The 13,720-nt window shown below is 38.7% G+C and overlaps 1 protein-coding gene across 3 annotated transcripts in view; it reads left to right on the top strand.

Annotated features, from left to right (window-relative positions):
* Smg6 (SMG6 nonsense mediated mRNA decay factor) overlaps positions 1-13,720 on the top strand; it is a 241,036-nt gene that overhangs the window by 128,009 nt on the left and 99,307 nt on the right. The gene's annotated exons all lie outside the window — the stretch shown is intronic.

The following is a 13,720-nucleotide window of genomic DNA, read 5'->3' as shown; positions in this document are numbered from 1 at the left end:
CTCCCAAGGTATGTGTCACCACCACACAAAGGAGGAGGAAGTCTTCTGATCAAGATGAAATACATAATAGACATAGAAGTAGGGCTTTTTTTTTTTTAAGTCAGAAAACTGACTTCCAGGGTTGAGGGGATAACTCCAGGATGCAGTACCTTACCTAACATGCTGAAAGTCTGAGTTCAGTCTCCCACATCAGGGTAGAAAGTAAAAACTGAATTCCAAATATGAACTGATACAGAGTCTCATTATATAGCCCTCCTGCCTCTGCCTTTTGAGTGCTGGGTATAAAGACATGTGTCACCATGCCTGACCTATGAGAGATTTTATTATATGTGCTGCCTAAGTGACTGTATTTATGTGCTAATATAATTTATACATGCATAATCTTTTAAAAAATTAAGCAGCATTGATGATGTCTACCAAGCACAAGACCCTGGGTTTGATCCTCAACACTACAAAAATAAATATAGAGCAAAAGTTAAAACCTTGGGGTCCTATATGTACTATTGTCTTTTTTTGCATAATATTTAATGTATTCTTACATGGAAATTATGTGGTGCTGGGAATAAAAATGGAATAATTTTTTATGATTACTTAGTATTTTTTAACTGCGAAGATTTCTTTATCTTTATCAACCCAAAAGAATATACCTAAAATTTTTAGTTTAAGCAGTAAATTTATGCCTTACAGCAAAATTTGAGCTAGTTAAATTTCTTTTTAAGTAGAGAAAGGTTTTAGGCATGGACATGTTTAAAAATCCATATTCACCTGCCCTATGGCAACCATTGTAATCCCTTGATTAGTAGAGGCAGGAGTAGTAGGAGTTTCAGGTCATCCTCAGCTGTATAAGCTAGTTAGGTCAGCCTGGACAATAGGAGACCCTATCTCCAAAAGAAAAAAAAAAGGTTCTAGGGGTATAATTTAAAGGTTGAAAACTTGTGTAGATTCTGCAAGGGCCCAGGGTTCAAACTTTAGTACTGAAAATAAAAGAAAATTAGTAAATAAAAAATACAGGGTAGCGAGGTGGTTGAGCCCCTGCTGCTCTTCCAGAGGATCCAGATTTGATTCCCAGCACACACATGATGGACCACAACCATCACTAACTCCATTCTAGGAGATTCAGTGTCCTCTCTGGTTTCTTTCTATGGGTACCTATACACAGATATGTATGCAGCAAAATACTTAAACACATAAAATGAAAATAAATCTTTAAAAATAGTCATACTCATTGCCGGACGGTGGTGGCGTATGCCTTTAATCCCCCAGCACTTGGGAGTCAGAAACAGGCAGATTTCTGTGAGTTTGAGGCCAGCTTGGTCTGCAGAGTGAGTTCCAGGAGACACTCCAAAGCAACACAGAGAAACCTAGTCTTGAAAAACAAACAAACAAAAAAGTCACACTCTTTGGATTTGTTTAGTAATTAGTGATTCTTGGGAGAACCTTTCTTTCCCAAGAGGAATACTTGTTTTATGTCTTTGCAGAAAAAAGAGGATAAAATTCTACTCTGCTTGTCCAGTCTCAGGAAGTGGTAATTATTTATATATATATGGAGGCTGAAGACAGCTAAGAAATGTTTACACCTGTAAGGAAGATGTTGAGTTAAAAGAGAAACTAAGTATCAATAGCTTGCATTAGTGCAAGATAGTAATCAGTCCATCTATCTTTCTTACTCTAATCATCTTTTTTTTGTTTTTGTTTTTTGTTTTTTGTTTTTTGAGACAGGGTTTCTCTGTGGCTTTGGAGCCTGTCCTGGAACTAGCTCTGTAGACCTAATCATCTTTCTTGATCACTAGGTAGTCTTGATTCTAGAAGATCGTTCTAGGAGTTGGCTGCCATTTAGTGGAAAACAAGGGAGGAGTCCTAGCCAGCTTTTGGCTTCCTTAGCCTCATTTTTATCAGCTCATCGGTGCTCCCAGATGTAGTTTTTAAGATAGCAGATCTATGGCCTGGATGGAGAAGAATGCAGTCAGCTTTGCACCCTCACCCTATGGAAGGGTTGCAAGCTGCCCAGATGGCAGTACATACTCACTTCCAGACTGTGAGAAGGTATTTCAGAAACAGCATCTCTATATCTCACCTTACCCACTCCTAAATTTGGTCTGTCTTTATTCTTTTCCATCTTGAAATAAGCAGCTGCATTGACTTGATTGCTCATTTCAGAATCTTAGAGTTCTTGGCTCTTGTTTTTCTCAGACCTTAGTATCTAAATGATTAGTAATTAATATCTCCTTTACCTTTAAAATGTATGAGGATTTTTAAAAAGTAGATATACTACTACATATTTCTTTGCACACCTTTATTCTATTCATTGAAGTACATTCTAACTAATTCCTCTGGCTCCTAGTCCTTTTCTTGACAGAATAATTACAGTAACCTTTTTAGAATATCTGTGCTGAATCTGGTGGGACAAGCCTGTAATCCCAGTTCTTGGGAGGTGCAGGCAGGGGGTTTACAAATTTAAGACCTTCCTGGACTACAGAGAAAATTTGAGGCTGACTGGATAACTGAGTGAGATCCTGTCTCAAAGTGTGCACAGAGCCCTGGGCTCAATCTCTGGTAACAACCCCTCACCCCCAAAATAAATAAATAAATAAGTAAATGAATGAATGAATAAATAAATAAATAAATAAAGTCAGGAGATCATACTGATTTTTACTTCCAAATATTATAACTCTTGAAGTAAAAAACCAAAAATTTAATAATGTCTCTAGTACCCTCTCTGATATGACAGTACCTCCACTCTGCTAATACTCTGACCTTAGCTCCTGCTGTCCTCCTTGCATATTAGTTATCCTTGCTGTTCCTCAAGCAGGCCAAGCACTCAAACCTCAGGGTCTTTGCACTCTTATCCTGACCTGAAAATGCTTTGGACAAGGTGGGTATGTAGTTCTGTCACTTCCTTGTAGTTGTCACACTATTGGAGCAGTCTTCCTATATAAAAAATGTTACCTTTTCCCTTTAACTCAAATTTATTGTTTTCCATGGCAAGGAAAAATCAATCCTTTATTATATATTATGTCCTGCACTAGATTCCCCTATTATTTTTTCTCAATACCTTATCTAAGCATTTACAAAAGAGGGGTCAGAGGCTCAAGGGAGGAATAAAGAATCATGCTGAACTCATATAGGTCATCCCCATGGCCAACCTAGAAGATGTGTATGAATGTGTCAAAGAGAATCTTTAGGAACTCCTCACCTTTTAGCAGTCTGATCGGCATTTTCTCCATTCTCTAGTGACTATTACTAAGAAATGTAAAGTATCTCAAGGATTTGGTTGCAGCAACATTAATGATTTCATTAATGGTTGCGATTAGTCATGTTTGGTCCAACTTGTATGCTCAATCAACAGAAACTCATTGAGCACATAACTGCCCACGCAGTGTAGGTTCTCCAAACATATAGGGCAAAGATTCCGTTTCAGAGATCATTTGTGGTATATGTAGATATAAGTGGCCACATAAATTGATTGAAGCCTGTAAGTAGTGCTTGCTGTTTTCTTGAGAAGGTATTATTCCTGTGATTGCATTGCTTTATGAACACTGATTTGGTGTGAGCATTCCCAAGCAAGTCTTATGGAACTTCATAGTCCTTTTGAGTTTGTAGGTGAAAATACAAGTTTTATGGGCAGGAAAGATGACTCAATGGTTAATAACGTTGTTGCTCTTGCAGAGGGCCTGGGCCCAGATGCCGCATGGTGGCTTACAACTATCAGTAACTCTAGATCCTTAGTTCCAGGAGGTCTAGTGCACTTTGTTGGCACTAGGCACACAAGTGGTGCATATACATACATGCAAACACTCATACACATAAAAATAAAATAAATCAATCAAAAATTAAAACTTTCAATCAAATTATCAATGCATTACTGAAAGACTTGTATTTTTTATATTACAGAATATGTTGCAGGGATAGCTTCTATAAACTTTTCAACCTTGCTTCATCCTTGATCTTCTTTAGATTTATTTTATTTATGTATTTGTGTGGATGACACTGTTGTGTAAGTGACTATGGAGGCCAGAAGGTGATCCCTGGGAGCTGCAGTCATAGGCCGTTGTGAGCTACCAAGCATGAGCACCGAGCCATCTCTTTAGCCCCACCCTTGATCTTTTCAGCATGATGAACATCTTAAAGAATTAGTATTCTGCCAGAAATAAACAATCCATAATAGAAATTGCTCAGGTATAGATGGCCATTGTGATTCATTGTAAGTGCCAGGTCAGCCAGAAGAAGGGGGAGGGGAAAGGTAGTGATGAAGGGGAGATACCTATCTAGAACCAACCAACAAAACTGATCTTACATTCAGTGAGTGGCTGGTAGTCACCTAAATACAGAGGTTATATAGCTAACTTCTGCAAACCAAAGCAAGTAGTTAGTAAAGAACTGAAAAATAAAACCCTATTTCAAGATTTCAAAACCTATGTACTGAATTTGGCATGGTAGCTTGGGAAATGGGGGGGAAGGAGGAGCTTTATGCTAACTTCAGGTCCAGCCTAGACAACATGAGCTCCAGTTGTAAAAAATAGAAACAAACTCCATGTTCTACTATATGTGCTGGTACATGTCTGTAAATCAGAGCACTCAAGATGGCTTAGACAAGAAGATTGAGAGATCAAGGCCAGCCTGGACTATGGAGTGATACTTTGTTTCAAAAACAAAACAAATCAACAAAAATAAATTCACAACAAAAACCCAGACATCTCTAATGTATACTAGGATTTACCTCAAAATTATTTGGGTGGGGCTGGAGAGATGGCTCGAAGGTTAAGAGCACTGGCTGCTCTTCCAAAGGTCCTGAGTTCAATTCCCAGCAACCACATGGTGGCTCACAACCATCTGTAATGAGATCTGGCACCCTCTTCTGGCCTGCAGGCAGACACACAGACAGAATATTGTATACATAATAAATAAATATTTTAAAAAAATTATTTGGGTGACTGGAGGTAGGTGATATAAATGGGAGGGAGAAGCTAAATATTTATTTTTGTTGAATCTGAATAATAGATATGTTGAATCCATTATAGCATTCTACTTTTGTATGTATGTATTATTATTATCAGCTTTAAAAAATGTAACAATTGGGGGCTGGAGAGATGGCTCAGAGGTTAAGAGCATTGCCTGCTCTTCCCAAAGGTCCTGAGTTCAATTCCCAGCAACCACACGGTGGCTCACAACCATCTGTAATGAGGTCTGGTGCCCTCTTCGGGCCTGCAGGCATACACACAGACAGAATATTGTATACATAATAAATATATAAATATTTTTAAAAATGTAACAATTTCTCACTTAGTTGTTTGTTCATGTTTTTATTTTCTGGTAGGGGTAGGTGAACATCCAGGGTCTTTATTTTATTCATTCATTCATTTATTTGGTTTTTCAAGACAGGGTCTCTCTATGTAGCTTTGACTGTCCTTTAACTCATTCTGTAGACCAGGCTGGCCTTGAATTCACAGAGATCAGCCCCGATTAAAGGTGTGCGCCAACACTACCTGGCCACACCCAGGGTCTTAAACACAGTAGGTGAGTGCTTGAGTGCTAGCAGTATCCGTCCACACATATGCACATACACCACAACATGCGTGTGGAGGCTAGAGGACAACTGTCACAGGTCAGTTCTTTCCTTCTACCATATAGGTCCTGGGAATTGAACACAAGGTGTCAGCTTGGTTGACAAGTACCTTTACCATTGTGTCATATTGCCATCCCATCAATAGCCATCTTGAAAGCAAATAATCACAATTGTGTCCCCTCTCCACATTATATTGCTAAGTTACAGAGAAAGTAATGAAGCCATAATGATAATAGTCACTGTTTTCCACTTACTTCTTCTCACTGAAATTCCAGCAGCTTTTTAGGTAGACAACCTGGTGGAAAGTAATGAGAAGGACAATATTAGAAAAAAGATAGAGAGTGCATGTTTTATTTTTATTTATTTATTTATTTATTTGGTTTTTCGAGACAGGGTTTCTCTGTGGTTTTGGAGCCTGTCCTGGAACTAGCTCTTGTAGACCAGGCTGGTCTCGAACTCACAGAGATCCACCTGCCTCTGCCTCCCAAGTGCTGGGATTAAAGGTGTGCGCCACCACCGCCCGGCTTAGTTTGATTTTTTTTTTTTTAAGCATTAAGAGACTGCTTCAAGAAGTGTTCTTAGGATGATATATATCATTTTGGAAGTATGTTCAAAGAGTATTGGTAGTGTAACTTCTAAAAGACAGAAAACCTATATCCTGTGTAGGTGGAGATTACTCTTTTGTTTCCTGGCCACCCAGACCCAAATAATCACACAGAGACTACATTAATTACAATACTGTTTGGTCTATTAGCTCAGACTTCTTATTAACTAACTCTTACATCTTAAATTAACCCATTTCTATTCATCTCTGTATTGCCACAAGGCTGTGGCTTACCAGGTAAGGTTCTGTTCTGGCATCTTTCTCCTTCAGCAGCCACATGACTTCTCGACTTCGCCTGCTCTCTCTATATATCTCTATTTATATTTCCTACCTGGCTAAGCTATTGACCAAAACAGCTTTATTCATCAACCAATAAAAGCAACACATATACAGAAAGACACTTCACATCATTCCTGAACTCTTAATTTCTGCAGGCAAGACAACCAGTAGATGATGAATAATTAAACTTGCAGTTGGCTGATATGAATAACTGATAGATAAAACCTGAAAGTCAACTATGTAAGCAGCCTGACTCCCTACCTGTGAAACCTGTCTACATTCATGTATATAAATAAGCAATCTTTGGCTCTAAGTCTTAATAAATTAAATAATTAAAAAATATACTTGATTCAGTAAGTATTTGCTCTACAAAAACAGGAGGACCTGAGTTTGGATCTATAGGGTCACATAAAAAGCTGGACATGGCAGTGTGTGTGCTTGTAATCTCCTGCTGGGAGTGTGGCAGAAACAGAAGGATCCAGTCTGGCCACTCAGAGAAGCTCCAAGTTCAATGAGAAACCCTGTCTCAAAAAAATAAGGTAGAAAACAATTGGGGAAGACACCAGATGTCAACCTTTGCCCCCCACCTCTCTCTTTCTCACACACACACAAATACAAATTGATGAAATTGGTAGTCAATCATGGTGGTGCATATCTGTAATCCTAGTACTTAGGAGGCAGAAGCAGGAGGATTAGGCAAATTCCAGGTCTATCTGAGCTATAAATCTTCCTTCTTCCTTCCCTCCCTTCCTCTCCACCCCTCTCCTTCCTTCCCCCCATACCACACACACTAAAACCTTTCAAGCTGAATGTAGTGACGAACACCTATAATTCTAGCACTTGGAAAGATGATGACATAAGTTCATAAATCCTATTAGTGGTTAAAGAAAGGCACTTGCTACCTAACCTGACTTAGATTCTAGGGACCTGAATAGCAGGAGAGAACTGACTCTTGTAAGTTGTTCTCTGACTTCCACATTTGTGTTTGGCATGTGTAAACCACCTCTCTCCCGCTCCCACACAACAAATAAATGTAACTTAAGGAACAAACAGGCCAATGTGGTGGTTCACACCTTGGTCACAGTGATGGCAGGTGAATCTGTGAATTCAAGGCCAGCCTGATCTACAGAACAAGTTCTAGACCTGCTGGGGTTACATAGTGAGTTTTTGTCTCTAAAACAAAACAACACAACACAATAATGGAATTGGTAAGAGAAGGCTGTATTATCATTAGAGTAAAGCTGTGAATGTCAACATTGTATCTTTCTACTGCAGCCATTAACTTTTTATGAAAATATTTACCTAATAATCCTAGAGATATACAATCATATTTAAAAACATACTTTTTGGTTGACTTTGTTGTATGATTTACAATCAAATTTACCTTTAAAAGCACTGATGTGCTGCACATGTGCTCTACAGTGGAGAGATAAAAAAATATTTCATCTCCCCTCTGTGTTCTCAAAGACTACCGGCTCCTTTGTCTATCCCAGGCAGCTGTTGATTGAATCACTTGAATAACAGGTAGATTTTACTGTCCTACAATTTCATATAAGTGGAATCTTTTCTTGAAGGATAAGTTTCTAGGTTTCATGTAGCCCAGGCTAATCTCAAACTCATTATGTATCAAGAATAACCTTGCGCCGGGCGATGGTGGCGCAGGCCTTTAATCCCAGCACTCGGGAGGCAGGGGCAGGCGGATCTCTGTGAGTTCGAGACCAGCCTGGTCTACAGAGCTAGTTCCAGGACAGGCTCCAAAGCCACAGAGAAACCCTGTCTCGAAAAACCAAAAAAAAAAAAAAAAAAAAGAATAACCTTGAACTCTTAATTTTCCTGTCAGTAGCTCTAAGTACTGGGATGAGAATTGTATCGGCGTAAAATGAATGCAGACAGATTGTAATAATATATACAGCTTTAATGGGGAAATAGACTTACAGAACCACAGGTTCCCGCGGAGAACAGGAAAACAGAAGGGGCAGAACAGGAAAACAGAAGGGGTGGTGGGCTCTCGCTAGCCAGATTTATATGTAAACATTAGCCCAAGGTGAACACACCCCCCTAATGGGCTGGGCTTATCCCTACAGAGAATGACCATAAACCAAATGTAGTGGTTTTGATCAGCATAATATATATGAAGTTCATCCATGCCATTATGTTTTTTCAGTAGTGCATACTCCTTTTTCCATTTTATGAATATATCACACTTTATCCATTCATTTGATGGTAGACATTTGAACTATTTTTGGTGTTTTTTGTAATAACAAAAGATGCTATGAAATTTTTTAAGTCTTCAATGATAAATATATATATTTTTTCCTTTATTTTTTTTTCTCCATTTTTGTGGTGGATGGTAGGGTGACAAGTTCTCACACATTGGTCCAGGTGTCCTAGAACTCAGGAGTAACCCTAGTTGGTACTGAACTCACTATGATCTTACCTCAGCCTCCTGATTGTTAGGATTAAAGATCTGTGTCTCATTTTTGTTTCTTTCCGGTAAATACCTAGTATAATTGTTTAGTCATATATGTATGTATTTTAACTTTATGATTTCATAATTTTACATTCCCAGTCAATATATGTGAAAGCCCCAGTGGCTCTATATTCTTGACAATACTTGGTGTGTATGTCTGTCTCCCTGCTTCTCTCTTTCCCCTTTCCCTTTCTCCTTTCCCCTTTCTTTTCCTTTCCTTTCCTTTCCTTTCCTTTCCTTTCCTTTCCTTTCCTTTCCTTTCCTTTCCTTTCCTTTCCTTTCCTTTCCTTTCCTTTCCAAGATTTATTTTATATGTATGCCTGTTTTGCCTGCATGTGTATGTAGGTACCATGTGTGTGCCTAGTGCCCTCAGAGTTCAAAAGAGGATTTCAGATCCTCTACAATTGGAGTTATAGAGGCTGTGAGCTGTCATGTGGGTACTGGAATCTGAACCTGAGTCATGAACCACTGAGCCATCTCTAGCCCCCACTTGGTTTTTATTGGTTATATCTTCCATTGTTTTGTTTTGGTTTGATTTGATAGAATCCATATGTAGCCTGAGGTAGAACTGGAGATTCTTCTACCTCAGCCTCCTGAGTGCTATGATTATAATCACAGCTTATACATGAGACCCAACTACCACTTGGTATTTCTAATTTTTATTTATCCTATTAGGTGAGAAGTAGTAATTGGTGGAGGTTTTTGTTGTGTTTTTGTTTTTACATCTTATTTTGAGAGGGGTATACCTTAATCCAGAGAAGAGTATCAGATGGTTGTGAACCACCATATGATTTCTGGGAATCGAACTTAGGACCTCTTAGGAGCCAGTGCTCTTAACCATTGAGCCATCGCTCCACCCTCCTAAAGTTGTTTTAAATTTCTCCTTTACTATTTAATAGTGTTTTTTGTCTTAGAAATCTTTGCCTTATTCATAGCTAAGGTCATGAAGATTTTCTCCAACACTTTTAGTGTTACATTTCCCTCTGACTTTGTCTACTTAAACTGTTTGTTTTCATGCGCATATGCATAGACATATACACCTCGCACATGCACACACACACAAAGACAGCTTTGTAAATGCTAGGATTATAAGCAGCCATCACCAGATCCAAATTCCATAGCCTTTGTTTTAAAGTATGTCTATTTCTTACTTTTCTTTTAAGAAACTTTATTTTATGTATATGGATGTTTTGCCTACATGTACATCTGTACACCACATGTATGCCTGGTGCATGCAGAGGCCAGAATAGGACATCAAATTCCCTGGTACAGAAGTTGCAGATGGTTGTGAGCTACCATATGGGTGCTTGGAATTGAACCTGGGTCTTCTGGAAGAACAGTCAAGTGTTCTTAACAAATGAGCCATCTCTTCAGCTCTATTTCTTACTTTTTAAATTCTCATCATTGCTTAAAATTTTCTACTTTCTAGGTCTGGAAAGATGACTCAATGGTTAAGAATACTTGCTCTCTTGTAGAGGACCTGGATTCAGATCCCAGTACCCACATCAAGGGACTCACAGCTACATGTAACTCCATCTAGGGTATCAGATAGTCTCTTCTGGTCTCTATAGTCAATTGCACACATGGTGTGCATACAGATAAAGAGGTATACAATACATAAATAAACATTAATTTTTGTACTTTATGCTTTTTTCTATTGGAAATATGATTATGACTTTTTTTCTTTCTGCACACTTTTAGGATGTGATTGTATTATTATCTAACTTCCACTGGTTTTTTTCATAAGGAACTAGCAGTCATTCTTTATGTGTATGTGCATCTGTAAGTTGAAGCTGGAGGACAACCTCAGGTGTTCTCACTTCTGCCCTTTTGTTAGCCTGGAGCTCACCAGTTAGGCCAGACTGGCCAGCAAGTCCAGGGACCCTCCTGTTTCTGCTATTATACTTGTTTTTTAATATGAATTCTGGGGGTGGAACTCAGGTCCTCATGTTAGCAAAGCAATCATTCTACTGACTAAATTATCAACAAAGCTCTGAGGTGTTTCTTTATAACTTCAGGTTTTAGAAGTTTGAGATGTAGATCAGGAGGATTTATTTTTACATTTATTTTGCTTGAGTATTTTTTACTGGGCTTCTTAGACCTATTGGTTGATGTTTTTTTCATCAGATTTGAAGTATCTTTCAGGTACTCTCTCTTTTTTTTTCTCCTGTGCCTTTTTCCCCTTGTTAGAATTCTGTGTATATGTTAAGACTCTAGGTATGGTTCTATAGATTGGTGAGGCTCCTGTTTTCTCCAGTTTTTTTTTCTTCTTCAAATTCATTGACTTTTTCCTATCCCTCTTTTTTTTTCTTCCCCTCCCTTTCTTTCTCATCATTATTTTTATTTGCTGAGTTTCATGTTTTCTGATTTTTTTTTTTTTTAAAGCAGGGTCTCACTTTGTAGCACTGACTATCCTGGAACTCATACTGTAGACGAGGCTGACCACAACTTGATATTTTTATATAGGCAAATCGGTCTGCTTCTTATATGACCACTTGGATTTTTAGTCATGCATCCTTGTGAATACTTCTATTATTTTTTATGTCCTTTTAAATTTGGTTTCTCTAAAAAGAAAGTTTGTAATTAACAGATTCCACCATGATATTCCCAGGCTTCCACTGAAATCTTCAATTTTAAGTGGGGACTACCATTTTTAATTGCTCCATATATTCCAGTAGAGTCATCATCTAGAACAAAGGCTTTTAGAGTTTGCTGTTTTTGTGGGCCGTGGTGTGTGTGTGTGTGTGTGTGTGTGTGTGTGTGTGTGTGTATGTGTGTTAGCAACCATTATCATTAGTGACTGAAAACATTAATCTTAAGCTGCTAAAGACAAAATTCAAACTTTTTAAACTACCAATAACTCAGAAATCATATATAAAATCATATACAAGCCTCATTTGTAGTAATACTTATCTAGCAATACTTTTTTTTATATTCACTTCCACAACTAAAGGGAAAAATGAGAAATGTTTTTGATTCTAGAGTGAAAAGAAAAACGTGGTTTACATATGTGCAGCAAAAGGCTTTGGAAGGTTGGAATTGCACAATGAATGTAGGTTGAGCAATTGCTTAACAAGGCATGGAGGGGTCTTCCTTTAAAAAATTTTTATTACACTTACTTATTTGGTGGGGGAAGGGGCATTTGACACAGCTTAATGTGAAGATCCAAGGACAGCTTGCAAGAGTCTGCCTCTTTCCACCATGTGGATCCTAGGGACCAAACTCAGGTTGGCAGGGTTGGTACTGATCGGATTTATCCTCAAAGCCATCTCTCTGGCTGGGAATGTCTTTTGCTCCTATGAAATTAGGGAACTCTAACGCTTCCAGAATAGGGGATTTCCTTTTGATTTCTTACATGCCATTTACTTTCCTATTTTTTTCATTGTTCATGTCTTTTCATTATTTTCTTGAAGTCTTCTCATTTGTTTTTCCTTCTAGTCTTTCTTTAAAGGGATTAATGAAACAAACATCCATATGCCCACAGTTTGACTTGAAATGGGCAGAGCCAAATCCCCTCGTGACACTGCAGTTTGTGGCAAAGCTGCTGCTTACAAGTTGTGTTTCCTTCTTACTAGATAGCCTGTTTTCTTTGATGGCTTAGTACTAGAACTTTGTAGATTTTATACTGAGTATTCTGAGGGGTTCGGCTTGTTTTGTTTTTAATATTGGTCAACACCTCCTGATGAAGATCAGCTGCAGAATTTACTGGAAAGTAAAGCCAAACTTTAAGCTTGAAGTGTGGGTGCCAACCAGTGAGATCTAGACAAGACTTGTTTCAGCAAAGGGGAATGTTCTTGTTTTTTCCCATGCTATAGGCTGCTTTGTCTCACTTTATGTTTCCTAGCCCTGCTTCTAATTCTTTCCACTTACCTGTGTCAGGGATACAGGAATCTGTTCCTCTTCATCTCTGCTCTGTTTCCGAGGAATAGAAGAGGTAGTTGGGCCAGGCTGCCAAAAACGCAGAAGTATGTGGATTTCATAGCCGCATGTTTGAGTGTTTGTGGAGCAGAGAACTTCTAATCGAAAACATTTGTGTTGCATCGAAAACAGAGCAAGGCTTGGTTATAGTCTGTCTGCTCTGTCTGTCAGTCTCTTCCCTACCAGCACTAGCACTGTTCTCCTGGGAGGCTCAGGCACTGTGGTTTCTTATGCCCTTGCTATTCCCTAATCTTGACATATTGGAAGAGGAGGCCGCTTGTTGGTTCCTGGCCACTTAGCCCCGAAATAACCACACAGATACTGTATTAATTAAATCACTGTTTGGCCAGTTAACTCTAGCTTCTTATTGGCTAACTCTTACATATTAATTTAACCAATTTCTATTAATCTGTGTATTGCCACATGACTGTGCCTTACTGGGTAAAGTTCCAGCATCTGTCTCCGGCAGGGCTGCATGGCTTCTTTCTGACTCCACCTCCTTTCTCCCAACATTCAGTTTAGTTATCCCCACCTAGCTAAATTCTGCCCAGCTATAGGTCCAAAGCCGTTTCTTTATTCATTGATGGTAATCACAGCATACAGAGGGAAATCCCACATCATTGACAGAGTTTTTGTCATAGTGGCCCCATTAGTATTTTGGAGTGAGTCTACAAGGGTGGTGACTAATGGCTTTGAAGGTACTGAGTCACACATATGGACACTGGGACCCTTTGTGAGTCTAGCTGAAGAAGGGAAGGGTGTCCAGTACATACAATGAGAAAAGCGTGCTTAGACTATAGATACTTTTTGGATCCTGCTTTTACTGCTAGCAAAGCACAAAACCTGAAGAAAACAAGCTTGTTGTTCAGGCTTGCCATTTCATTTG

Source organism: Microtus pennsylvanicus, chromosome 11 (genome assembly GCF_037038515.1).
Source record: "Microtus pennsylvanicus isolate mMicPen1 chromosome 11, mMicPen1.hap1, whole genome shotgun sequence".
Classification (NCBI taxonomy): domain Eukaryota; kingdom Metazoa; phylum Chordata; class Mammalia; order Rodentia; family Cricetidae; genus Microtus; species Microtus pennsylvanicus.
The sequence above is the reverse complement of the archived record's forward strand: the minus strand, read 5'-3'. Positions and strand labels throughout refer to the sequence as shown.